The sequence below is a fragment of the Bombyx mori genome, chromosome 19 (assembly GCF_030269925.1).
Source record: "Bombyx mori chromosome 19, ASM3026992v2".
NCBI classification, from domain to species: Eukaryota; Metazoa; Arthropoda; class Insecta; order Lepidoptera; family Bombycidae; genus Bombyx; species Bombyx mori.
This window is the reverse complement of record NC_085125.1, coordinates 8,427,578-8,453,374: the sequence shown is the minus strand read 5'-3', so window position 1 is coordinate 8,453,374 and position 25,797 is coordinate 8,427,578. Positions and strand designations below refer to the sequence as shown.

The 25,797-nt window shown below is 40.0% G+C and overlaps 1 protein-coding gene across 1 annotated transcript in view; it reads left to right on the top strand.

Moving 5' to 3' along the window:
- The first annotated feature begins 2,737 nt into the window (after positions 1-2,737).
- LOC692619 (chemosensory protein) overlaps positions 2,738-25,797 on the top strand; it is a 32,129-nt gene continuing 9,069 nt past the window's right edge. The window contains exon 1 of the mRNA XM_062673812.1: positions 2,738-2,952. The gene's annotated coding sequence lies outside the window, so the exon portion shown is untranslated. The remainder of the gene's footprint in view (positions 2,953-25,797) is intronic.

Below are 25,797 nucleotides of genomic sequence, written 5' to 3'. Positions count from 1 at the left end.
TAAAATAAAATTTGTTTTGGTATTTCAAAAATTCTATTAATATCACTGCTGACGGGCTGTAACAATTGATGCTTCCTCGACTTACAGCCCGTATTATTTTCGAAACATCTGACCTAGACCCCGAATTTGGTTTTCATTGCATAGTCAGGTGAATGAGATCACGCCTCATCTGGTTTTAAGCGATTATTGGAGTTCGTTGACATGGCGAAATGTATGTGGCTACCAACATTAAAACATGAGGCCTGCCTCAACTGTATAGTACATACAACGGCCATATATTACTTCTAAATAACAAGTATATGCTTTACAAAAAACTGGATTCGACTGGGAACCGAATCTGGATCCCGTAGTACAATAATCGCGGCCGTCTCCCCAATTAGTCTACACACGCTTCAAATATTTACAAGTTTGATTTTTTAAAGCGAATTATCATAATAAAATCGTAATCCCTTAAACTTATAAACAAACCAAGGAATAAAAACTCATAAAAATTGCTTCGATAACCATTAACGCGTTAATTGTATACTCTGAATAAAATCAATACAACTTATTAAAGTTTGTAATGTACATTAAAAATAATTAGGAGATGGCATACATTTGATAAGCACAGATCCGCCTTGATTCCGGGTCTATGTGTAATTATATCTGAATTAATTAATGCATTCGAGTATAAATGGTATTTAATTAAACTGCTTGCGTACAAGGTATTTCCAGAAAACACTACAATAGTTATAATTTACAGTTACATTCATATAAATTTTTTTATCATAAAAAGTTATAGTCTTTTTGTGATCCAACTAATGACTTAAAGCTTTGAGAACGTCGATAGCTTAAAGCTGTGCGGAATAATTGGACTTTAATACTCAATGAAGCATGACTAGCTTTATGATTAATATTATAATATAGTATAAATTAGTGTGGTTTACTGAATTATTGGTATTACTTTTTTTTAAATATCAATAATTTCACTCGAAGAAAACTGCTTCGAGTCTAAGTATGACTAAGGGTGTAGATAAATTGCACGTAGTTGTAAGATTAAATAAGAATCATTAAAAAATATATATATTGTTTACGTTGTCGATGTCCATGGGCTCCGATGACCACTTGTGGCGGGTAGCCATCATACAACTTACTTATACTTGTATATATGCGCTTTATCTTGAAAATGTCGTAAGCGAGATTCAGGCATCTGTCAATTATCTTGCGTTGTATGATGGCTACCCGCGACATCACTCCCCTCCGAGACCGGAGGTCGTGTCATTTTAGTTATCGTTGTCCGTGCTGAGATTAGCTTGCAAGTGCCAGTGCTGCTCGAAGTCTGCGGTGAGTCGAGACTGAGCTTGAATGCTGCGCGTGTATCGTGAGTAGTCCATGTGTGGGCTGTGTAAGTGCTGTGGTGTCTGGGTCATGCAGTATGTAGGCCGGCTTGATGCGATCTACGGATACCGTGACCTTCTTACCGTTGGCTATCGTGAAGACTTTATCCCCACGCTGAACCACTTCGAATGGTCCAGTGTATGCTGGTTTCAAAGTTCCATCGACAGTACAGTCACGCAGGAATACGTGACTGTAAGTGGCCATATTCCTACACACTTAACACCAAATGGACCGACAGCTCAGTCACAAAACAAAACATTACAAAAAAAATATGTTAGCAATGTATTACGATTGTCCTCTCTTAGCATTGGTGGAAGAGAGAAAAAGAGATATAAACAATTTACAACATACACTTGAGCAAACCACTTGCGAGTTTGCAAGCGTACGTGAAAAAACTCGTAACTCATCTCCATACTTGTGAGTTTATTTTATCACAGTCCTATTCAGAACCCAAATTAGGAAAATCGTGCATGAACAAGTCTACAAGCTCCCTACAAAAAAGACTTTTTAAATACAATCACTCCGAAAAAATACTACCCACTTTTTTTTCCCTTCCTATGCTGATAGCCTTGAGAGGCTATTTCAGCTTCACCCTAACATTTGTAGGTGAGCTCACGGGGCTCAACCGGAGAGTTGCTAACACTGACCCTAGCAAGAGCAGTGCTTCGCAGAATCTACCACCGGATCGGAAACGCGACCCACTGAGAAGATTCGGCGAGAAACTCAGTGGGCTGTGTCTATGGGTTAGTTCGCTCGTCGAGCCCTTCGTCGCAAGCGACGGGTTCGACGAGGACGGTGACCAGACTACCCACTAATAGCCACTACATGGTATGGAACAACGGGCTAATCTCCCGATTGTATGTACTACATACTCGGAATCCAAACATGGTTTCTTCACTTAAAGTGCCTCCTCATCTATAAAACGAAATGGATGGTGTTCTCGCCTAAAGCTTAAAATTACCTATGCCTCATCTTGAATTAATCTTAATTCTTTATCATTCGCTGAAATGAAAGTCAAATGATATAAAGACAACAAGAGAATTTTCTAATAGAAGACAGTTAGTAGTAACATATTCGTACCGTATGAAAAAGACATGTAATAAAATTAATTCCATTTAAATCTATTCACATTTAGAGTAAAACGCATTCGATTATGTGTTAAAACAGTTATTTCAAAGGGTTGCCAGTTGTTAGAATAAAACTAATTATATATTTCGTGTGATCCTAAAATAAGGCCTAAAGCAAGACAGCTTTGGTATTCAAATAATTGTATTCATAATAAATATCAAAAATAGACTAGCAGATAAAAAAAAACTATAGCGATGAATAGGTATATAAATCTGGGGGAAAACCCGTCATAAGGAGATTAATTTTGAAATGTTTCGTGCAGCTTGTTTGATAAAAATAATATTTAAATATAAAACTTTATTGATATAAAATTTCAAACGTATTTTCCGTTATACTCGTAATATCCTGGCCTAATGAATAAGGCGCCCAGTATAATAGGAGTTCAAAACCGTTGTAAATATTTAATTAAGCACATTGTAACTTGCGTTTTTGTACGGTTTACTAATTGTTTATTTATGGCTTAGATGGATGGACGAGCTTTTTTTTTTTTTATTGCCTTTGTAGTCAGACGAGCATACGGCCCACCTGATGGTGAGTGGTTACCGTCGCCCATGGACTTCAGCAATGCCAAGGGCAGAGCCAAGCCGCTGCCTACCGAGCTCACAGCCCACCCGGTGTTAAATAGTTACTGGAGCCCATAGACATCTACAATGTAAACGGAATATTGAAACTTTGTCGCTGATTGATTATTTAGAGGTGTTTTGACCACAACTCGATTCCTTTGACCACCGGTCACTTTTCGTACAATCAATTTCAAAAAACTCAAGAAATCTCATGTAGTGCTTAAATTCGAGAAAATTAATGCACGCATCTTTAACTTAAATAAAAAAATTAATGAATCGAGAGTCCTTCATCAAAACAGATTTAGAATATCAGAGACTATCACAGATTTAGAATATCAGAGAATATCATTTATTAAACGAGGAATGAACTTGTAATTTCAATTAGACTTAAACTTTATTCCTCTAGAAACCGGCCATTCCGAATTAATTGATTGGGATTTTCATTAATATTAAACGATTGTTATGAAGTTTGTTAACAATACTGCTCCAATAGGATTATCAAGTTTGACAAGTTCGTTGCTATAATATTGGACTCTTAGCAAAACATCCTCGAAACGGGCTATAGCTTGCTCGCAGTTGTGTCAATGAACTGCGATCACACACTTGGACCGTTAAATCTTCTAAACATGTGTATGTAAACATTTTTGGAGTGAGTTTTAGGAATTATCACTTACGATGATGTATTTTGTGATATAAATGAGATCATCTCAAAATTAACCATACAAGAATGAATTGAGGCCCATAACTTTTGGTTAAGTTTCAATGTCTCATTGTGAATTCCAATGTTCGTCATGTCAAAGTTACAACGCCCGTCCGAGGCTTCTTTTAAAAAGAAAAAGGACATATTCTTAAAACTCCTTTTGAAAATGGAATTCGCTATGGAAGTCGTTAAGATCTGTGCAAGAGTATAATAAGCTACGTTATATTGCTGAGCATTCGTCTCCGCCCATGCGATATATTATTATGTAAATGATTTGTGCGAATTTCAAATCAAATTTAAAACCTTTTTTCGTAGAAAAAAGCTTTAATTCATTCTTAGTTAATAACGATCGTAGCAATCAATACGAATCAGACAATTTTTATGGACTACGAAAAAAAAACGATCGATTAATATGTTTTTTTTTTCACCCAGGCTTTGAGAATTCGGGCTTGACTATTATGACTATTTTACTGTAGTTTAAATTACCAGCTGATATACCTATGATCTGTCTTTATTTTTAAATCAGGGTAAGCTCGATTGACTTACTGTTAGCATGGTCGATATTTCTATGAATGGCTTCTATCTCTTCTATAGTATATTTCCTAGCCTGTATTTTTTATTTTTTTTATATATTACATAGAAGGGTGGACGAGCTCACAGCCCATCTAGTGGTAAGAAGTTACCAGAGCCCATAGACATCTACAACGTAAACGCCGCCACCCACCTTGTGATATGAGTTCCAAGGTCTCAGTATAGTACAACGGCTGCCCCACCCTTCAAACCGAAACGCATTACTGCTTCACGACAGGAATAGGCAGAGCGGTGGTACCTACTCGTGCGGACTCACAAGAGCTCCTACCACCAGTAAGCATCCAATGATTCCTGAACATCCAAATAATAATTGTTAAATTATTGGAATTACATATTTAAAACGTTTAAGCATTTACATGCACCGCTTAGGTATGTAATATATGTGGACTGATAGAATAGAACAGAAAAATGTGTGTAAATTCATACAGAAATAAAAATAATACAAGAAGTACAAAATAACGATTCAACTCTCTATTTTGAGTTATCGTTTTTAACAGCAGTAACTTAACGGTGTATCGAAATATATTTCATAACATAAAACATTTATAAGCTATGCAGACGTCGATTAAGATTAACAAAAAAGAACCGTGCTTATCGACTATTATGTCTATCGACTAAAATACCTATTACTTTAAATATATCTTGAATGTACGATTCATAAAACGTATTATTAAATCAACTATATAGACCTAAATTACACTCAGACAAACTATACCAGAACATGTTTTCGGAGTAGTTGGAGTTAAAGTGTTTTTTTTTTGTGCTTTGTTCGTTCATTTTGATTTAACGGGTTCCGCAGGATAAAATGATAGAAAATTACGTGCAAATTTCGTCTTTTTTGGCGACCCTGGCGACCCTGCCAGGATATGAGGTGCGGGGAGTAGATGTTGTTGATTGAAACACGTATTGTCTGTACGACGACTTTTATTATACTGACTTACACACTACAATTGCCTGGACGGACACGCTCACGGGATGTCAACGAAAATCAAATCCGCAAAATTATAATATGCGTAATTACTGGTGGTAGGACATCTTGTGAGTCCGCACGAGTAGGTACCACCACCCTGCCCATTTCTACAATGAAGCAATAATGCGTTTCGGCTTGAAGGGATGAGCAGCCGTTGTAACTATACTGAGACCTTAGAACTCATATCTCAAGGTGGGTGGCATTTAGGTTGTATATGTCTGTGGGCTCCGGTAACCACTTAACACCAGGTGGGCTGTGAGCTCGTCCAACCATATAAGCAATAAATAAAAATAAAAGTCTGCTGTTAAATGCTTACTGAAGCCCGCAGACATCACCGCGGGAATGCCACCTTGAGCTGTGGTGTCGATGTCGTGATTATATGGCGTCCTTTTGTATTACTTGTTCTCCTACCCTACTTCTTGAGTGCTTTTCGACAAAAACCAGCCTGATATCTGAATTCGACCATAAATGACAGCGTATGATTTTGGATTTAATCAGTTCCGATCGCAACACGGTTGAGCCCGGACGCGTTTTCCCGAGAAATTGTCGCTGCTGTCGCGATCGTGTGTTTGGATTGCACGACATTGTCGTTGACGTTGTTTTGCATTCCGGACGCTCTGTCGCTGGCATCGCGACCTTGAATCGGTAAAGCGTATTTCGTGTTCGTAGTTTTGCACTCGAAACGACAACTCATTTATCATTCACTCATTTCATTATTAAATTTATTTATCGTATTCGGCGTGCAAAACAGTCTTTTTAAAGACTGAACCCCCACTGCGATCACCGCTTGTTGTGGCACTCACAACCCAGTGGGGCCCCACCTTCCCCAACTCTCCACCCCAATCCCAGCTGACTGCCGTTTTCACGGCATAGGCATCCCCCCCCTACAAATCACTGCTGGCAAGTACAGCGCAGGGGGTATAAATCCCACTCAGGGGACTCGCCTTTCGGCGAGTTTGCTTTAAGTCCCGGGGACGCCCCCCCCGGGCACACTCACCATGAGTGACGCCAATGGCGCGCTCTTTTTTAAGTTCGTCCGCGATTTTTGTCCGGACATCATCACGAGATTTGAAGCCTACAAGGCCGGCCTTGACGCGCCGGCACTCCGCGACTCTCCGTTGTCGCCCCCCGCGCCGGTACCTCGCGACTCGCCGATGTCGCCCCCCACCCCCGCGCCCGCGTCGATCGCGTCCTCCGTAGCGGTAAGCTCCGGCTCCGACTCCGAGTCGGAAATGGAGTACGAGTCCGCCGCGAGTCCCCAACCGGGAACCTCGGAAGGGTTCACCACCGTCGCGCGCGGGAAAAAACGCGCCCGCGCCGTGGAACCGTCCGCGGCGCCGAAACAACCCAAGGCCGCGAACGCGTCGCGGCCTAAAGTCGTGGTCTCACCCGACTCCCCTCGCCGCGCAACCCCGTCGCCGCGCCCCGGGCCCGCGCCCGTCCGAAAAGTTCCCGCGCCGCCGCCGGTCATCCTGCGGGAAAAGTCTTCTTGGGATCGCGTGTCCCTGGCCCTTAAGGCCCAAAAGATCAATGTCATCCATGCGAGGAATATCCCGCATGGAATTCAGATCAAGGTAGAAACATCCGACGACCATAGGTCGTTGACCGCGTACCTCCGCAAGGAACGCATAGGGTATCATACCTATGCGCTCCAGGAGGAGCGTGAACTCCGCGTATTACGACCCCAAAGAGCTCGACGTCGAGCAAATTAAGAATGACCTGGTAGGTCAGTCCTACCCCGTCATAAGTGTGCACCGGATGCACAGCGGGCGCGACAAATTCGCGTATGATATGGTGCTCGTAGCACTAGAAGCCACACCGGAGGGCAAGAAAATTGCCTCATGTCTCCGCACCGTGTGCGGCCTATCGGGGGTCACCGTAGAGGCCCCCTACAAACGCGGCACTCCCGGGCAGTGCCACCGTTGCCAGTTATATGGCCACTCCGCGCGTAACTGCAACGCGCGACCGCGTTGCGTGAAGTGTTTAGACGATCACGCGACCACCGATTGCTCGCGAGTAAAGGAGACAGCGACGGAGCCGCCGAGCTGTGTACTCTGCCGCAAGCAGGGACACACGGCCAACTACCGTGGATGCCCCAAGGCTCCACGGAAGCGCCCGGCAAACGCGCCCCCTAAAACCGCTGGCCCAAAGACTTCGGCGCCCCGCGCGCCGAAACCGGCTTTCGTACCAGCTCCGGTGCCCACCGTCTCCGCGTGGGCGAAACCGTTGCCGTTCACAAAGGCAGGAACGACACCGGCACCCCAACCGCGGTACGCGCCGCAACCTCTACTCGCGCCGCGCCCGCGCCCGGTCCCGCGCCTCGCCCCGCCCCCGCGCACTCAAACGATTTTACGATTATTCGCGACTACATCGCCGCGATAAACATTGACCGCATGCGTGCATTCGCCGACGCCATGCGCAGAGCGGTCACGGCCGAAGACCGCCTAAACGCGACGTTCGAATACATCGACGTCATCGAGTCCGTCCAGCGCACGCTGGTTTGATTACCGGTAATCAATGGCGTGCAACGGGAGATTAAAACCCCATTCTTTGAAGTTAGCATTCTACAATGCTAACGGACTCGCGCGTCAGCGCGACCAGGTTTATGAGTTTCTACGTGACAATCTCATCGACATCCTTCTGGTGCAGGAGACCTTCCTAAAGCCCTCGCGTCGCGACCCCAAAGTCGCGAATTACGTCATGGTTAGGAATGACAGACTCTCCACCCGCAAGGGCGGGACTGTCATTTACTATAGGAGGGCCCTGCACTGCGTCCCTCTCGATACTCCCTCGCTCTTACATATCGAGGCGTCAGTGTGCCGCATCGCGCTGACGGGACACCAGCCGATCGTCATCGCATCCGTATATCTCCCTCCTGACAAACCCCTCCTGAGCAGTGACCTCGAGACACTGCTCGGTATGGGGGACGCGGTCATTCTGGCAGGCGATTTAAATTGCCACCACACTAGGTGGAACTGCCATCGCACGAATGTGAACGGTAGGCGTCTCGACGCGTTCATAGACGACCTCACATTCGAAATATTCAACCCCCCGACCCCCACGTGCTATCCGTACAACGCCGCGCGTCGTCCGAGCACAATAGATCTGGCACTGCTGAGGAACGTAACTCTGCGCTTGCGCTCCATCGAGGCAATGTCAGAACTCGACTCAGACCACCGACCTGTCGTCATGCAGCTCGGTCGCCCACTCAACCGCGAACCAGATACGAGGACCATGGTGGATTGGAAGAAGCTGGGCACGTGCTTAGCTGACACCGCTCCACCAATCCTCCCTTGCGGCCCGGATTCAACTCCATCCCCCGAGGACACCGTCGAATCCATAAATATCTTCACTGATCACGTCTCGACGGCGATCACAAGATCTTCAAAGCAAGTTGATGTGGAGGATTGCTTCCACCGCATCAGACTTTCCCCCGATCTTAGGGACCTCGTTAGAGTTAGGAACGCGGCAATCCGGGCCTACGATCGATATCCCACGGATTCAAACCGGACTCGGATGCGTCGCTTACAGCGGGAGGTCAAATCCCGCTTGAGCGACGCCCGAAACGAAAACTGGGATAGTTATTTAAAAGAACTCGCGCCCACTCACCAATCATACTGGCGACTAGCTAGGACCCTCAAGTCCGAAACTATCGTCACTATGCCGCCTCTCGTACGCCCCTCAGGCCAATCACCGGCTTACGATGACGATGACAAGGCAGAGTTGCTGGCCGATGCACTGCAAGAGCAGTGCACCACCAGCACTCAACACGCGGACCCCGAACACACCGAGTTCGTCGACAGGGAGGTCGAGCGCAGAGCTTCCCTGCCGCCCTCGGACGCGTTACCCCCCATTACCACTTCCGAGGTCAAGGAGGCGATCGATAGCCTGCAACCACGGAAAGCTCCCGGCTCCGACGGCATCCGCAACCGCGCGCTTAAACTGTTACCAGCCCAACTGATAACGATGTTGGCCACCATATTAAATGCTGCTATGACGAACTGCATCTTTCCCGCGGCGTGGAAAGAAGCGGACGTTATCGGCATACACAAGCCGGGCAAACCGAAGAACGAAACCGCGAGTTACCGCCCCATCAGTCTCCTCCCGGCGATAGGCAAACTATACGAACGGCTCCTTCGTAAACGCCTCTGGGACTTCGTATCCGCGAATAAAATTCTTATAGACGAGCAGTTTGGATTCCGCGCCAGACACTCGTGCGTCCATCAAGTGCACCGCCTCACGGAGCACATCTTACTAGGGCTGAACAGGCGGAAACCCATTCCGACAGGAGCCCTCTTCTTCGATATAGCGAAGGCGTTCGACAAAGTCTGGCACAACGGTTTGATATACAAACTGTATAACATGGGAGTGCCAGACAGACTCGTGCTCATCATACGAGACTACTTGTCGAACCGTTCGTTCCGATATCGAGTCGAAGGAACGCGTTCCCGGCCCCGTCACGTCACAGCCGGAGTCCCGCAAGGCTCCGCCCTCTCCCCGTTACTATTCAGTTTGTATATCAACGATATACCCCGGTCTCCGGAGACCCATCTGGCGCTCTTCGCCGATGACACCGCCATCTACTACTCGTGTAGGAAGAAGGCGTTGCTTCATCGACGACTTCAGACCGCAGCTACCACCATGGGACAGTGGTTCCGGAAGTGGCGCATCGACATTAACCCCACGAAAAGCACAGCGGTGCTCTTCAAAAGGGGTCGCCCTCCGAACACCACGCTGAGCATCCCTCTCCCGACTAGGCGCGTCAACACCCCCGCCCCCGCCGTTCGCCCAATCACGATGTTCGACCAGCCCATACCGTGGGCCCCGAAGGTCAAATATTTAGGCGTCACCCTCGACAGTAGGATGACATTCCGCCCCCACATCAAGACGGTACGCGACCGTGCCGCCTTCATTCTAGGACGTCTCTACCCGATGATATGTAGGCGAAGTAAAATGTCCCTTAGAAATAAGGTGACACTCTACAAAACTTGCATACGCCCCGTCATGACCTATGCAAGTGTAGTGTTCGCTCACGCGGCCCGCATACACTTAAAATCATTCCAAGTCATTCAATCCCGTTTTTGCAGGATAGCCGTCGGAGCCCCGTGGTTCGTCAGGAACGTCGACCTCCATGACGACCTGGACTTAGAGTCCACCAGTAAGTATATGCAGTCGGCGTCAATGCGCCACTTCGATAAAGCGGCACGACACGAGAACCCTCTCATCGTGGCCGCCGGTAACTACATTCCCGATCCTGCGGACAGTATGGAAAGCAGTCGACGTCGCCCAAAACACGTCATCTCGGATCCTCCCAATCCACTAACGGTGCTTCTAGGTACTCCAAGCACCGGTCACCGTTCTCGTCGAACCCGTCGCTTGCGACGAAGGGCTCGACGAGTAAATTAACTCCCAGACACAGCCCACTGAGTTTCTCGCCGGATCTTCTCAGTGGGTCGCGTTTCCGATCCGGTGGTAGATTCTGCGAAGCACGGCTCTTGCCAGGGTTCGTGTTAGCAACGTCATCAGGTTTGAGCCCCGTGAGCTCACCTACAAAAGTTAGGGTTACGCTGACATAGCCTCTCAAGGCTCTCAGCTTAGGTAGGAAAAAAAAAAAAAAAAAAAAAAATGGATTTAATTTTGTATTGAATTTTCTTCTCGTTTAGAATTTTACATTTTGAAAAAAAAAAAGAAACTAAATTCTCTTCTCGTTTTGAATTTTGAATTTTACATTTAATAAAAAAGAAGAAACTAATTGTTTCTCTTTTATTGGTAACATTTATTGGTAAAGCTCGCTATTAACTATGTTATCGATATTTCGTTGTCTTAAGAAAATAAGAAAAACGTCTGAGAAACAAAAGAAAAAATCGTCTGAAGAAAAAATTACTTGGCCTATTTTATCAATATCCTTTTTTTTATGATTGAAGGATTACTGGTGGCCCGAAGGCCTTTCCAGTTTCACCGGAACAGGTGGGCGAGCAAATGCTCTGCCAGGAGGGGTGGGATTTGCTAACAACTGCCCGAGCACCTCCGAAGGAGACCTAACAGCTCAAGAGTAGCTGCTTCGCGAATGAATCTACTACCGGATCGGAATCGCGACCCGCTGAGAAGATCCGGCGAGAAACTCAGCGAGCTGATTCATGAGTTAGGTTGCACGGCGAACTCTTTGTCGAGTTCGACGAGTACGGTTACCGAGGTCCCTAAGCCTGCTCCTAGTGTTAGAGCTAAAGGCGTCTAATGCAAAGGTTATTGGATCTGATGGATCCGTAAGGACGTGTCTAGGGCGTCGACGGTGACTGGCTCCTGCGTGATCAGGATTCGGGGAGTAGTCAGCGGCGGCAACGATAAGGCGATTATCATGACACATAACCTTATCGAAGGACCGTTCCGACGCTGACTTCATGTACTTCTGGATAGATTCGAGGCCCAGGTCGTCGTGTAGGTCAACGTTCCTCACGAACCACGGAGCTCCGACGGCTAACCTGCAAAAGCGGGATTGTAGAGATTGGAGGGTGTCTATGTGTGTGCGGGCCGCGTGAGCGAACACCACACTCGCGTAAGTCGTGACGGGCCTTATGCAAGTTTTGTAAAGTGTCACCTTGTTCCGAGGGGACATTTTACTCCGCTTACAGATCATGGGGTAGAGTCTACTGAGAATAAACGCGGCACGGTCACGGACTGATTTTATATGCGGGCGGAATGTCATCGATGCGTCCAGGGTAACGCCCAGGTACTTGACCTTCCTGGCCCAGGGTATGGGTTGTCTAAAGAGAGTAATCGGGGGTGTGAGATTCCTCCTCCTAATCCGGGAGGAAATCCGTGTGGAGCTTCCCCTCTGAAATAGCACCGCAGTACTTTTCGCTGGGTTGATGTCTATGCGCCATTTTCGGAACCACTGTCCTTGGGCTAGGGCTGCGCTCTGAAGCTTCTTCGCGATTAGGGACTTGTTTCTACTGGAATAGTAAACAGTCGTGTCGTCGGCGAATAAAGCTAAATGGGTCGGCGGCGACCGGGGAATATCGTTAACGAATAAGTTAAATAGGAGGGGTGAGAGGACAGAGCCTTGCGGGACTCCAGCTGTGAGAGGTCGTGGGGAGGAGCGGGTTCCCTCGACTCGATATCGAAAAGAGCGGTTTGACAAGAAGTCCCGTATGATGAGCACGAGACTATCCGGCACGCCCATGTTGAATAGTTTGAAAATCAAACCGTTGTGCCAGACTTTGTCGAACGCTTTTGCGACGTCGAAGAAGAGAGCTCCCGTGTATAACGGTTTTGGTCGATTAAGCCCCACAAGAATGTGCTCCGTGCGGCGGTGCACTATAGAGGTGTTCGGGACACTATAGAGGTGTTCGGTTCGATTTCTCTGCTCCCGTAAATAAATTAATTAAAAATAAACTAACACTTCATAATATCATTGCAACATATCAAAGTAGTGTTAAAGGTGTATAAATAAGTAAACTATATTATAAATAGTGCTTTAAAACGTTATTTAATTGATTGTTAACGTTATAATATTGCTTGGTGAGTGTGTAATATTTTGTAATTTGAGGGTAATCTGACCGGCAACTTCGTAAATTTTCTTTACATACTTTATTGTAATTTATTTTAAAATGATGACTCGCAGCATCAAATCTCGTCAGGTTGATGAACAGCTTCGTATTGCTTTAGAACAATTAAAAAATACTCGCGAAAAATATGATATACTTTTACAAGAAAGTGAACAAAATGAAGAGGAGATGCTGTCAGTCATCTCTAAGAATACTGACCTTAAAAAACAATTGTCTCAGCTCTTCATTGAACACAGTGAAGCTCTTGAGACCAACCAGAAGTTGCAGGATACGATTAACACCTTTTCTCAATGCAGTGATGAATTTTGTGATTCATTGAAAATCACCGCTGAGTTGAGACATAAATTGGCTGAGGCTGATGATTGTATTTCTGACTTGCGGTCAGAGCTATGTAAACTTAAGGAACAGCAGCCTCAGAGCTTATATTCGGAACTGGTTAAGAGCGAACCCTCTTTGGTTGCTGTAGATACTGCCTTGAATTTTGACATAACTACTATTGATCTGACTGGTAGTGATGCAGAGACCTCAGAGCGCTCCCAGTTAGTTTTAAGTAAAAATAAAGTAAGGAAATATGTTAAAATTAATAAATTAATATATAAGACTCAACGTAAATTGAGAAATTACAAGTCTCAGGATTACATCAAGCTCATTTGCAAGCAGAGAACTTCACTTTCACACCAGGTTGCTGTATTGACTGAACAGAGTCAACAAATTCATCACAAACACTTGGAAGAAATAGAATGTTTATCTACACAAATAAACAATTTAAAGTCAAGTTTAGAGAACATTACATTAAACTATGAACTAGCACAGAGGGACATTAGTGAGCATGTGTTGGCAATGGACAATTTAATTGATACTTGTAATTATAATCAACAGCGTTTTGACTCTTTGACAATGCAGTACGCTGAATGTAAATGCTCTGCATCGGGTTGTCAGGAGCTACCACATGTTGAAATTCAAAAACATAATGTGTCTACTCTTTCAGTGCTAGAGTCTCAAACCAATGATATTGTGAAGGCAGCACCTATCTGTATACCTACTACTGCATCTTCACAAGTTTCTAGAGAAGACAAAATTAAAATTAAAATTTTTAGTGATGAGCTGGGGAAACAGATGGGTGTGGCATTACATGACCTTTGTTTTGGACAACATGTGATTAATTACTGTATGCCAGGTGCTAATCCAGCACAAATATTTGATAAGATTTTAAATACCACACATTGTCTAAACACTGTCATAATAATTATGTTAGGGAGGAGAGAAAACGTTAACCAAAAACAAATTTTGCATTATGTTGAAAAAGTTAATATGTTAAATATTAAAAAACTTATTATGTTCACTTTTGCTTACTTGCAAGACTTACCGACAGAAAACAAAATTAGATTTAATATTAATAATGCAATTTATAATGCTTTTGATAATAATAACTGCACCTTGACATCCAAAAAATATGCATTTAAATTAATAGACATAAATAATATAATAAATTTTAGAAATTTAAGGACATCAAAAAATGACTTATTTAAATTAAGTAATAAAAATTTTAGACAAGTAGCAACATCGCTACAGTATTTTATACACAATTTCCTAGCTATAAATTTAGCTAAAAAAATACCTGCTTCTATTGAGCAGGAAAAAAATTTGACATGTTTTAAGACTTTGGAATCTGCTTCCAATTTAAATTAATTGATAAGACAAAGGAGTCACACTCTTGCAATTACAAATCAATTAATACAACTAGATTATACCCATCAAAAGACGTTAACGTTTCAATTATTAACATATTCAATTTGGTGCATCAAAATTTACAAGGGATGATGGGTAAAGAGCTAGAAATTGAAATGTTTTTAAATATGCATAATATTAATATATTCTGTGTTACTGAGCACTGGTTTAGAAATTATGAATTATTGTTTAATTTTAATGATCACCAGTTGTCAAGTTCCTTCTGCAGAGAGAACGCTATTCGCGGTGGCTCACTGATTCTCGTTAGTAAATGTTTGAAATGTAAGGAACGAAAGGATGTAGTGGCCCTCTCTGTTGAGAGAATTATTGAAATTTCCTGTGTTGAGCTTGAGCACCTCATTGTTGTCTGCGTCTACAGACCTCCTGATGCGTTATATGATTCTTTTGAAAATATTTTGGAAAATGCATTGCTGAAGCTTTCTGTTTCTAATAAACAAATTTTTGTATGTGGTGATTTTAATATTAATCTTTTAGAAAACACAAATACCACTATTAGATTCAGAACACTGTTAAAGTCATATAACCTCCCAAATTTATTTTTAGAGCCTACTAGGACAACGACCACATCGGCAACATGTTTAGATAACATATTTACAAATGTAACACCGATTAACAAAAAAATTATTAATCAGTTAACATCAGATCATAGTGGACAATTTGTGTCTTTTGAATCTAATATCAATTCTATAGATAAAAATACTCTTGTGATTGTTCCTATTAATAAAAAACGAATTGAGAAGTTTAGAAAAAATATTAAGCAAGAACATTCAGAAATTATTTATAACCATAACCCAAATTTGTCATACCAGAATATGTTTGAGAGAATTAATTTGGTCTTTGCTGATGTATTTATTCCTAAAACTGTAACATTAAAAAACAAAACAGTGTTCAGCGAGTGGGCCACCACCGGAGTGTACAAAAGTAGAAAAAAGTTATATGATCTGTACTCTCAAAAAGCCTATAATAATGATGAAACATTTCATCAATATGTCAGGAACTATTCAAAAGTATTTAGAAAAGTTTGTTTAACGGCAAAATCTTTACATTTAAGTGATTTAATAAAAAATGCCCCTGACAAGATAAAGATGACTTGGAACATCATTGGTAGAGAAAGTGGAAAAGTCAGAAATAGTCACCAAGAATTCTCATTAAAAATAGATGATAAATTGGTAACTAGTCATAAAGATGTGGCTAATGCTTTTGAAAAGTTTTTCTCTGACATTCCAGTTTCAACTACCACTTCTCTAAATTCATCCCCCACAGCAGCTGAAATATTATTGCATAAACATGTCAACAAATGTAATGAAATTTTTAAATTTAAGGAAATTAATTCAAGCAATATAATAAAAAGTTTTAATAGCCTTAATGTAAAAAATACAGCTGACTTGTGGGGAATATCAGTAAAGGTTTTGAAGTCTGTAATAGACATTATTGCTCCTCATCTTGCTAGTATTTTTAATGATTGTATTAGGTGTGGTGTATTTCCTGACTTAATGAAACATAGTAAAGTGATTCCTCTTTTTAAATCTGGTAGTACTGATGACCCCTCTAACTATAGACCTATTTCAGTACTCCCTACGTTGAGTAAAATCTTTGAAAAAATAATTTTGACACAACTTTTAGAACATTTTAATTCAAATAACCTGCTTCATAATAAACAATTCGGGTTTACCAGGGGTCGCTCTACAACTGATGCAGGTGCTTATCTAGTCAAAAATATTTTTAAATCTTGGGAGGAATCACATGATTGTCTTGGAATTTTCTGTGACTTATCCAAAGCATTTGACTGTGTTGAACATGAAACATTGGTGAGGAAACTACATCACTATGGTATTAGGGATGGTGCATTGGAACTTATTACTTCCTATTTATCAGGACGGATACAAACAGTAGATGTGAAAGGTAATAGATCTTCAGGTACCTTGTTGAAAATGGGTGTACCTCAGGGTTCCATTTTGGGTCCTTTTTTATTTCTAATATATATAAACGATTTACCTAGTTTTATTGAGTCCCGACACGAGGTCGTATTATTCGCAGATGATACATCTTTATTATTTAAAATTAAACGACAATTACAAGTCTATGACGAAGTGAATGATGCGATTTCGTGTGTGGTTCATTGGTTCCGTATCAATAACCTATTATTGAATAGTAAGAAAACTAAATGTATTAAATTTACTTTAAAATGTATTAAACCATCTTTAAATGTGAGACAAGTGGATAGTGATGTAATTGTTTCTGAGGAATCATTGGAGCTTGTTGAGTCAACCGTATTTCTTGGTATAACAGTGGACTCCAAACTGCAATGGGGACCTCATATTCATAAATTGGCGAGTAAGCTCAGCTCTGCAGCATACGCAGTAAAAAAAATTAGAATGTTAACAAACGCGGACACGGCTCGTTTAGTTTACTTTAGTTACTTCCACAGTGTCATGTCCTATGGCATTTTGCTATGGGGCAATGCGGCCGATGTAGAAACGATATTTATTCTGCAGAAAAGAGCTATACGCGCTATTTATAACATGCACTCAAGGGAATCCCTGAGGGAGAAATTTAAAGAAATTAAAGTTCTCACTATGCCATCCCAGTACATTTTTGAAAATTTGATGTATGTTCGTAAACATATTGAGGAGTTTCCTAAAAAGTCGGACATACATAATAGAAATACTAGGAACAAACACAAGCTTGTTGTGCCGATGAGTAGGTTACATAAGATACGAAATTCATTCGGGTGTTTGTCTGTGCGCCTGTACAACAAAATTCCACAAGATGTTCAGAACCTACATATACATAGGTTTAAGAAAACTGTTAAAGAACATCTGTGCAATAAAGCTTACTATAAAGTCAATGATTATCTAGAAGATTGCACAAAGTGGGAATGAGTTGCTCGCTCCGGGCATTTCAATATTGTAGTAATTGTTACGTTATAATACTCATTGTAAAAAACTCATATTTAAAAAAAATAATGTAATATTAAAAAATTTATAAATAATAATTTATTAAAAAAAAAAAAAAAAAACATGCCCGCTGAGTTTCTTGCCAATTCTTCTCAGGACGGAGGCTAGTTCTTGTGAATTGGCGGTAGTTCTTTTGACGTTCAACAAGTATGTACTTTCATTTATGTTGAATAAAAATTTTTTGATTTGATTTGATTTGATTTGATTTGCACCTGTTGAACGCATGAGTGATTTGTACGGAATCCGAATTGTTCATCGATGAGAATGCCCTTGGATGAGACGAAGTCTCTGAGGCGTTTGTAGAGCAGACGCTCATACAGTTTGCCTAGAGACATGAGGAGGCTAATCGGGCGGTAGCTCGTCGGATGATTTTTTGGTTTACCGGGTTTATGTATGCCGATAACGTCCGCTTCTTTCCACACCGCGGGAAAGATACAGTTCGCCATAGCGGCATTGAAAATAGATGCCAACATCACGATGAGTTGGACGGGTAGAAGTTTAATAACGCGGTTGGATATACCGTCGGAACCGGGAGCCTTGCAAGGACGTAGGTCTTTGATCAAGTTTTTAACTTCCATCGGGGTGACGGGTGGTAACGCATCCGAGGGTGGCAAGGAGGCTCTGCGTTCTACCTCACTGTCTACTAATTCTACATGAATCAATTTCTCTATATCTATGTAAAGTGATCTTTATCAAGGTTTTCACTAACTTCAAGACCTCAGATGAACTTGAAAATTTGAACACGTATCCAGATCGATGACTAATTATTGTTACTCTGGCCTATGCGGAACAGGATTACCGCAATCTACACATCTATACATATAAATAAAATTGGAGTGTATATTGAAATAACCGCTTTTTACTACATGCATATGAATATATATACACCATATACACCAAAATAACATTTTTTACAGTTTCATTGATTTCATTGATTTTAGACTAGATTCGTACCGCGAGTAACATCGCGGGACTATCAATAATAAAATTTAATGTTTTCAAAGCGGCGCGAGGGCGGGTCGTTAACTTAAAATAAAAAATTTTGAGTGACTACTTTAGCGTCTATATATGCCTTTTTTATATAATGTTTTGATATACTTTGGATCTGTTTGTATGTTCTAAAGTATGTACGAGTATAAAGTTTCTAATTCTGAAAATTTTTGAGTTATCTGGTCGTAATACTGAGAGAAAATAAAGGAATACTTTTGTGTGAACGCATACCGCATTTCGTTTTGCCAACCAACTTTTCATAAATAATCACATAAAATTTACCCACAGAATAAAATATAACGCAAAAACAAAATACAAACACAGATCTTATAATTTATTATTTTACTCCTTGCTACACGTTCAGTCAGGTTATTATTATTACATTTTGGCAATTTTTTATATTTATAATTAATTACTAAAAATTACTCCAACCGATGTAAAAATAAATTATTTCCATAATTATTACCATTGTATTTCCCGTTGTATCAAAGAACTTCGAACATAGTTAATTAACTTATAATAGATTATCATCATATATTCAGATAACTGCCTCACAAGGTATAATATATAGCCTGCGCCATTTATCTAGCTCTGAAATTAGAAGTAATAACGTTTTATTCCGTCGGCCATTGACCTTTTTCTACATAGAGTTTTTTTTATATATCCAAAGAAATTAATAGATGCAAAATTTAATTTAACAATAGTAGACGAGCAGCTTATGAATCTAATATTCGCACGGGTTTTTACTTCACCAATGAATTATTTTTATTTATTGCTGTTTTATCCCGTAGAATCACTAATTTCACACACAATGTATTTTTAACACGTTTTTTACTAGCTTGAACTGTATCTATTTGTTCATATAGTGGAATAATTAACGTTATTTTGCACGAGCTTCGAGACGGCCAATTTACTTGAAAATTTGGATACGTATATAGTAAGACCCAATCAAATTATGTGATGTAGGATTGGTAAGAACGGAACGTAAGATGTGAATAAGAGAAAATTAAAAGAAAGGTAGAAGAGAATAACAGACAGAATGACAGAGAAAAGGAAGATGGCGAAGACGATTGAAAAATGAGCAAGACGTAATAAAAGTTATTAATTATTATTATAACAGAAGATTTTGGAACAGTGGAAGTTTTATTTTATGCGCTGCGATCCCTATTCTACCGCAAAAATTTTTTGAACAGGAGGAAATTACCTAGCTGCTGTATACGCGTTGGTGGTGGTAAACGCGCTATATTGGAATTGAAGTGACTAAAACATCCTATTGACCCCATCGATATATTACCACTAGATCCCGCGTAAAGGCGTCAAAAGTAACCAAACAAAACTGTGCTTAGATTCATATTAAGCACTGTTTTGCCGTCAGTGTCACGCCGACCGTCGAGTGAAACGATCCTAAAATGCGCTGTAAAAAGATGTAAAAAACACGTTTATAAAGAGAAAACAACATGAAATTTAGTATTTTTGGTAAGTTTTATAATTTTTATTAACAGATAGTGATAAATATTTGAAATAAATCAGTTATTCTTACCAAATTAGTACTTCAAGAAATTAAATCCTATTATTTTGCTTCGCAGTTATTTCTTTCGCACACATAATAACGGTTACATGCAAGACAAGGATGAAATAGGGCTATTTCAGAACAAGTGTAGTGGAGTCACATAATTTATAATTTTTTTATTATTTTTTATTGCTTAGATGGGTGGACGAGCTCACAGCCCACCTGGAGCTAAGTGGTTATACTGGAGCCCATAGACATCTACAGCGTATTTACGTTGCCATTTGCGCATTTGCGCCACCCACCTTGAAATATAACTTCTAAGGTCTCAAGTATAGTTACAACGGCTGCCCCACCCTTCAAACCGAAATGCATTACTGCTTCACGGCAGAAATAGGTGGGGTGGTGGTACCTACTCGTGCGGACCCACAAGAGGTCCTACAACCAGTAATTACGCAAATTATTTTGCGGGTTTGATTTTTATTACACGATGTTATTCGTTCACCGTGGAAGTCAATTGTGAACATTTGTTAAGTACGTATTTCATTAGAAAAATTGGTACCCGCCTGGGATTCGAACACCCCGTGTATCGCTAGATCAGATACGAATGCAACAGACGTCTGTACAATGGACGGCGAAGTGAAATCTGTAAACTGGAATTTGTTTTTACATTTTTACAGATTTAATAACAGAGTAATAAAAGAAAAAAGAAGCAACAATTATTTCAAACCTAATTGCTCCAGTGTGGTTTGTGCAGACCATTTTACCGAATCTGACATGTATTTAATAAATAAAACAATTTGATGGGGATTATGTTTTTGTGATTTAAAAAGCTCTTGTCTATTTTCCCCACCGATGTGCAAGGTACAATACAGCTAACTCAGGTATAATTATCTATAGTTATACAATATTTGTTGTTAATCATATGGAATTAAATTGAAAAAATTGAAAAAATTGAATGAATATGAATTAAAAAAACATAATAAAAAATAAATGACTCAAAATATTCTTACAAAAAAAGTATAAAGTGCGACTCCGTAATACTCTGTTCGGAGCAGTAAAGTCTTAATATCGTAAGTTTAAAAGGGCGTAAGTAAAATGCTATGCGTGTAAATTTTTGCTTTATTTTTAAGGGGATAAGGTTAAATTTGGAATAAAAGTTATTGTAAAAAACTATCTTTTTCTGTCATTCATGGCGTAAAGTCGTAAGTGAATGTTAAAATAATCTAACTGCACTTTATTGCTTGGGGAAAAGGCATAGTTTAGGTTACAATTATTATATTATACATCGTTTTTCTCCACTTGATGGTGTAGTCAGATCAGTTAGTCGATGCCATTTTTGTGTTTGGTTTTTGTATGTGATGCGTTATCTAGTGGTAATATATCGATGATTGACCCAAGAAACCACGTTCGAAGGGCAAGATGACACGTTTCGCGCGAATAAGTTTTTTCTCTCTACCAACTCGCCCACACTGAATTCCGAACTGGCAGTTGTGGGCTCCACGGCCACTGGATCGGGGGCTATACGAAATCCGCCTAGACAGTATCGCCTGCTCATACCACCAGGATACCCACACTCTTGTCAGAACCAGTACGTCACGGACTACGGTGTTTCATCACCCGCTTGCTCTTTTGTAAGACGCCTGTAGATCAGCTTACATGTCCTTATTTTCATAGCTAACAGCTGGTCGAGCACCTCCGAAGGAGACTTAACAACTCGAAAGCAGCTGCTTCGTGGATGAATCTACTACCGGTTCGGAATCGCGAGCCGCTGAGAAGATCTGGCGAGAAACTCAGCGGGCTGAAAAGAATGTGTACATCCAGACCTCGATTACCACATATCTTTAACAGACACTGAATTGAACCCCAAGTCGAAGCAACGGAGCAAAGAAATAAACTCTAAAATTTAATTTATAGATTTTGTAAGTCTATATGATGAACTGATGATATGATGATATACCTAGTCCAGTCATAAGTTCTGTTACAAACAAAAACGCATTTTTTAAATGAAGTAATATAATATTATTAAAATTTATACTTTAAATTTTAAATTTATCAAAATCTCAGCAAAAAATAAAAAAAGATTCTATTCGAAATGGCCATCTTTGGCTTTGAAATTGTAAAGATTGATTTACGCCATGTCCTGCTTATCGACGATAAGCACCGAGCTTCAGGTCTTGTTTTATAAAACGCGATAGTCATAACGGGAATATTTCTTTCTCACGATAAGATATTTTGCTTCCTAATGGGGTTTCAACGAATTAAGGCTTTAACAACATTAACAGCCTTTGTAAATTCTATCAGCACGCGGCCGCCCCGATCTTTTCTGGTCTTCGACAGACGAAGTGTTGTTGTATCTGTTGATAGTACGTTATACGAACATACGGCTGATAACAAGCTTTTGAAGTGTCTTGATTATGACCATCTTTGTGCAAGGCGATCACTCCAATCCTATTTTCTTTAACACCCCATTCCATATTGTAATTTGACAATGAACACGAAAAATATGTAAAATAGCAATATCGAAAAAAGTTTTTAAAATAATATACTTGTTCCAAATTTAAAATAATTCAAAAGTTGAAAAAAAGAAAAGTTTTTAAGTAACCGTATTTACGGCCAGACTGAAGATATGATGAATGGTCTTTATGAACTTTAGCACTGATTATAAGACGGGTATTTGAAACGATCCTTGAATATAATACGTTTCATATACCTATTCGAATTTTAATTTAAAATATATGGAATTAATTATATCATTTTGATCTTTTAAATACGTATTTTTTCGTCTTGTGACTTTCCATGACCCGAAAATGTTAAGCGTGACTTTTTATTCGTTTATTTCAATGAGTGACGCCAAAATTTATTTGTTGGTGTAAAATTTTGAGTACTGTACTAAACATTTTAGCAAACTTCAGTTACAAGCCTGATTAAATTCTTAATATATAGGTATATTCCTAAATGGTTAGCGAGATCTTCGGGAATGTGGAAGAAGCACAACCATCGAAATACTTAATGTATTAAGGGACTTATAATTTTGCTTACATCATTGCAGATCCATAAAGATAAATTTCAAGTAGTACCTAGCACAATTATTTTATTCTTTAAAAATTATATTAACTGAAAATTATGAAATCCAAGGTTACAATTTTCATTTTATAATTACCTATGTTTCAAATACTTTATAGTTAGTTGAATTAACAAAACATTAATCAATCTTTATGAACCTTGCGTTTTATAATTTTTTTTAGGAATTTATAAATAATTTATTAACATATTGTTTAATTAATTTGTTCATTAAGAACGTTTTGTGAGCTCTACAGTGCATGTTGAACAGTACAAAAAAATATTATCTATGTTTTGTTTTTAATCATGTTGAAATTTATGGACGACATGAACCAGTGGCTCAACTACGCCTATGTAATACCCGAAAAATACTAAGAATTTTTCAACATTACTAAATATACACCAATTTTAATTAGTAACATCAAATACACAACATTATTTAAGACAGAAATAAACATTAAAAAATCAGGTACAACGACCAGCACCGAATATTCCCGAAAAGATATGCACAAGTTTGTTAGTGAATTAATACGCTTATAAAAACCTTAAAAAAACGTACATCTATACTAACATATAAATCTACAGTGGTTTTTACGGATGTTCCGTTATAACTACTGAACTATGCATCCGATTGACTTGAAACTTGGTATCCATGTAGAAAACACATGTTTTAATGGATAGGCTAATATTTATATGAGTGTTGGACTCCCTGCACCAGTTGCGGCGGCGTTAATAATGAAAATCTTTGTGGGGGGTGAGAATTAATAATGTTAATTTTAAATGCCCAGCGAAGTGGGTGAGTACGGCTGGTACTGTATATAGCTATTACAGATTATTCAAAATACATATGGCTATTTATGTAGTCCAGCCTTAAGTTCTGATACAAATGAAAATACATTTTTTTAATGAAGTTATAATATTATTATAGTTAGAAGTTAGAATATAATTAGAATTTATGCCTACATATTTATTAAAGTCTCAGCAGAAAATAAAAAAAGATTCTATTCAAAATGGCCACCATTGAAAAAATTTTTAAGACTCAATGTCACCGTGTCGTTTAGAGCAGGCCATGTCTTCTTCGGTAGTCGTTCTGCGGGGCAAGTGCTTCGCGCGCCTTTTTCAAAGCGTAGTCTCCTGTGAGAAATTGGGGGAGGTGAAGGACCTCGGCCCTTCTCTTCTCCCCTTCTTCCTTTCAGGAATCGCCGGAGTCCGACATAACCCGGTCCGTTACCCCCCTCGACCGGGTATCCGTAAATAGATTCCCCAGCGTTAAAAAAAAAAAGGCCTTTTCCTCTAAAACTCACCATAATTTGAAGTCTAAAGGGTTGAGGTCTGAGCTAGATGAGGGCCAGTCTTCAGCTCTTATAAAGTCCGGAACTTTTATTTCAGGCCAGGTTTGGGTGGTTCGTGCCTTGTGACCAAGTGCAGAGTCGTGCTGGAAAGTACACGGTATATTTTAAAAAAATGTATTGTTGAGAGATTTCACAACATGATCCAAAACACACTCGATACACTTTGGCTGAAGTTTTCACTTCTTTTTCACAAAAATGTAATTTTGTGACCCCTTGATAATACACGCCCCACCCAACCATCACTGACGAAGGATGATGATCACGTTGTAACTTTCCGGCCACTTGAGCAGCTTTTTTAGAACTGTGAGCGTACACTTTATAATTTTGCTTATTGTAATGTTCTTCAATCGTGAATTATTTTTCATCGGTTAAGAGAATATTTCTGTGCCTTTCACCTGCGTATCACGACAGAAGGCGTTTTGATCGATCCACTCCCTTTAATTGTTAAGATTGATTTAGAGCATGTCCTGTATATCGACGATAAGCACCGAGCTTCAGGTCTTGTTTTACAATACGCGATAGAGTCCTAACGGGAATCTTCATTTGTTGCGATAATTTTTTTTGATTCCTAATTGGGCTTCGACGAGTTTGGCTGGCTTTTAAGGCATTAACAGTCTTTGTAGTTCTAATAGCACGCGGCCACCCCGATCTTTTTTGATCTTCGACAGACGAAGTGTTGTTGTTGTTGTTGATAGTACGATATACGAACATACGGCTGATACCAAGCTTTTGAAGTGTCTGGAATATGACCGACGGCTCCATAACCAGTTTGTGCAAAATTAAATAAAAATAATACACGTCTTCCAAATTCAAAATAATTAAAAAGTTGATAAAAATGAAAGGTTTTTATGGAACCGTATTTATGGCCATACTAGTTAATTTAATATTATTTCATTTATTGACTGCATGTTACTAGAAACAGGTCCAGACTGAGCATGGACTAAAACATCACATCTTATAATCTTGTTTTGCTTTAAATAGTTTCTATATAAAACGAACGAAACGAAATAAATAAATTACATTATAATGTCACTTTGTACGTCATGATTTCAATATACATATCCCGGATTTTTATAATTCAAATTGAGAGTTACAGATAGTATTTGGTTGGTGACTAGAATTCTAAAAACTAAATGATTTAAAAAAGAGTTTTGCAGTTTATGGAGAAATTTAAACTAGTGGCCTGACCTTTAATAAATGAATTATTAATTAAATAAACGAATGTAACCCAACTTAAGGTGAATCTCTAAATTTTAAAATGGACTCGAAGTCCAAACTCTGTTAC